Raw genomic sequence first — 4102 nt, forward strand, 5'->3', positions numbered from 1 at the left:
CACGTCATGCGCCGCGCCCGGCCGCAAGCCAACCAGGACGGTTCCCAGGGTGTGCCCCGCCCACCCGAGGGAACGACGGCCGGCCACTGGGTGTCAGAGCCAGAGGACACGGCTGAGCAATACTCGCGTCACTACGCCGCCGATGGATGAGGCGCCGTAGACCCCAGGGCGCCTGCGTGGGAAAGTGGGGCCACACTTTGAGGCGGACGAGGGGCGGGGTTTGGAACTAGTTTTCCTACCCAGCTTAAGCCACGCCCGATGGATACCGGGCAAAGCCAATGTTACTGGGCATCCAATCCTGTCCGTGCTGCAACTTAACAGCCTTCGCTCAACACACGGAATGATGAAGATTAATAGCCTTGTTGATCAGTCGCTAAGTCCCGTCCTACTCTTTGCTAACTCAGGACCGCAGCAAGCCAGGCTCCCCTGTCTTTCAGTATCTCTCCAATTAGCTCAGATTCATGTCCACTGAGTTGATGATGCTATCTAACCATACTTTCCAAGATTAATAGCTGGGTAAGGGCAAAAAGACAAAACATCTGGTTTCTATAGATGGTTCTGCTGCGAAATTGTCTGTAAGAAATCGTACAATAGTTGTAAAAGGCTTCTGGGTCTGTCTGAGCTAGGGTCTGATAAATTCATATTTTAAAGCAAGACAAGAAAACTTTCAACACTTTTTCTCTCCTGTGTGCACTGTGAATCTGCCCTATGCACTGATCTGACCCAATGGCAGAAACACCTACTCAACTAGAAAGATCAATTCTTCTTCTAGTGCCAGCCATGGAAACTCCTTAAAAGATAACATGAATCTCTCAATCCTGCAACGGATCACCATGACCCACCACGCACCCTGGGATGTACATACATCTTTGGTGAAATTCACATACAATGCCAATAGATCATTTCCTTTAAAGATATAGACTGGTACAGAACAGACCAAGTCACAGGGCCTGAGGAGACATGGAGCCACACGTACCAGAAGTTCTCACCTTAAATACTTGCTTAAGACCTTACTAGTCTCACTAGCTATACTGGTCATATCCTGCCTATTTGACGACATGATTGTTTCTTGAATTACCAGATGTGTGACTGCGCCTCTGATAAAAACAACAATAACTGACTTGAAACCACTCATCCAATAGATAGCTCTCTAAGATCAATGATGGTAATAGCAGAACTCTAGCTATGCGAAGAGAGGGAATCATTTCCTGACTGTAACAGACCAGCAAGACAGGCCATCCAGAGGCTGGGGGCTACTGTCAGAAGGGCCTAGTCCACTAATAGCACATGCAGGGTCCTATCAAAGAAATCCTGGCCTGACCTGGGGATGAGCATTCCTAGTGTTGTGGGCCACATTGGTCACAAAACGCCTCTCAAACCTTGGTCAAAGTTAAGACCTAAAGGGAGGAGTTTGTAAAACAAAGATTGTTGCCCACCATCCAGTCCTACTGGAATCCAGTTGTGAGCCACTGCAGTCACTGACCTAAATTATACCCTAAAAGGAATTCAGGGTGAAGATCAGAGTGAGGAATTTTGTCCTCTGGGAAAACTGACAAAACTGATGCCAGGTACCATTAGGCGTTTTTGGGTGAAAATTTTATGAACCCAGTTTCCTGCATCTTCCCATACTTGGAAAAGCACTAAAACCATTAACTCAGATGTCTGTTCCCGAATGAAGAGCAGTAACCTTCCAGCAAGATGTGTGCTTGACTGTACCCACCCAATTCTAAAGTCACAGACATACTGGCCTCCCCTCCCCTCCCCTCTTCAGAACTGTCCTCAGAGCTCTTCTAAAAGACTGTTTCCCTGGTTATCATCCTCAGGTTGGCTCAAATGAAACTTTCCATTTCTTTCTGAGGCTGACTATTCATGTTTTGTTGACAGATCCAAAAATCCATTCCCCAGGTAAACAGTGAGAGACCAAGTGGGAAAGCCTTTGGCTCTAATTATTGGTTCACAAGTTCATTAAAACTTCACAACAGCATGACACAACTGACGATAAAAGCACACACGAAGAAACAAAGACAAAAGCATGTTGATATATGGCAAAACCAATACAATATTGTAAAGTTAAAAAATAAAATAAAAAAAAACAAAAGCAACTTCAGGCTACTCAGAGGAGACCCCAGGTGAAAGGGTCAATTGTGCCCTAGTGGGATTGGACCTGCAACACTGGATTCAGACCTGGACTTCACATTTTAAGGGCAAATTCACAAGAACGAGTGCCGTCCTGGGAACTATAGTCAGAATGCTGAGGAACTGAAACTGTGACCTGCCAAGAATGATTAAGTGAGTCAGGGAAAAGCCAGACTACCGTGAGGTGGCTTAGGTGACATTATGTGAATAATGGACTTCTATCTTCAGTCACTTCAAGGACATGAGGTGCTCCTGTACCCTGTTCATATCACAGGTCACTTGATGCTTGGCAGAGCTTCTGCTCCATGTCCCCTTGACACTGGAACTCAGACTGATGGAGCAGCCTCTGTCATGAGCTGAGCCTGGCTTATGGTAGAGGGAAAGGGGTCATTTAAATTGGCTCTGGGGACTTCTCTGGTAGTCCAGTGGTTAGGATTCTGTGCTTTCCCTGCCCAGGGCCCAGGTTCAATCCATCGTTCGGGAACTTATTAGATCCCACAAGAGGCAGGGCACAGCTGAAACAAACACACACACAAGCTGACTCTCAGAACTTCGACCCAGAAGTGACACCTGCCACTCCCTCTCAGCTTCTATAGATCAGAGTTAGTTCTCCAACCATGTCTCACTGACACAAGGCCAAGTATAATCCTCTTGTCCAGAGGGAGATTAGGCAACAAGAGGAACACTAAAACCACAGAGGATTAGATACATCTTCACACATTTTCAGGCCTGCCATGTTCCAACAGAAAGAGATACTGTATACATGTCTGAGAACAAAATAACTTCAGTTCAGTGTAACAATGAATTTACCAAAAATGAGAACTTTCCAATCAGATCCTTTCCTGACAGTGTCACCAGAAGTATCCAAAGTTAAGTTCACTCATTCAGTCATGTCCCACTCTTCACAACCCCATGGACTGCAGCACGCCAGGCTTCCCTGTCCATCGCCAACTCCCAGAGCTTGCTCAAATTCATGTCCATCGAGTTGGTGATGCCATCCAACATCTCATCCTCTGTCGTCCCCTTCTCCTCCCACCTTCAATCTTGCCCAGCATCAGGGTCTTTTCCAATGAGTCAGTTCTTTGCATCAGGTGGCCAAGGTATTGGAGTTTCAGCTTCAGCATCAGTCCTTCCAATGAATATTCAGGACTGATCTCCTTTAGGATGGACTGGTTGGATCTCCCTGCAGTCCAAGGGACTCTCAAGAGTCTTCTCCAACACCAAAGTTCAACAGCATCAATTTTTCAGTGCTCAGCTTTCTTTATGGTCCAACTCTCACATCCATACATGACTACTGGAAAAACCATAGCTTTGACTAGATGGACCTTTGTTGGCAAAGTAATTTCTCTACTTTTTAATATGTTGTCTAGGTTGGTCATAGCTTTTCTTCCAAGAAGCAAGCATCTTTTAATTTCATGGCTACAGTCACCATCTGCAGTGATTTTGGAGCCCCCAAAATAAAGCCTGTCACTGTTTCCATTGTTTCCCCATCTATTTGCCATGATCTTAGTTTTCTGAATGTTGAGTTTTAAGCCAACTTTTTCACTCTCCTGTTTCACTTTCATCAAGAGGCTCTTTAGTTCCTCTTCACTTTCTGCCATAAGGGTGGTGTCATCTGTATATCTGGGGTTATTGATATCTCTCCTGGCAGTCTTTTTTCCTGGATTTTGTGATTTTATTTGTTAGCTTTTAAAAATATGTAATCTGTTGTGATTTATGTTGTAACTAATTCTGTCCACATAATTTCGTATTCTCTCTCTCTCTCTTTTTTTTTTTTTTTGCCAGGAGAAGAAAGGATTGATTACTTGCAGCAAGTAAGGAAAACACCAGGGATCTCTCCCCAGGCAGTGTTCTTTCTTAAAGAGCACCCCCCACTCCACGATCGTGTCAACCTCAGGCGCCATCTCTGCCCCCACATGGAGAAGTGCAGGGGAAATGCTGAAATAGTCTCAATGTCCCTCTTCCT

This window comes from Bos javanicus, chromosome X (assembly GCF_032452875.1).
Source record: "Bos javanicus breed banteng chromosome X, ARS-OSU_banteng_1.0, whole genome shotgun sequence".
Lineage (NCBI taxonomy): Eukaryota > Metazoa > Chordata > Mammalia > Artiodactyla > Bovidae > Bos > Bos javanicus.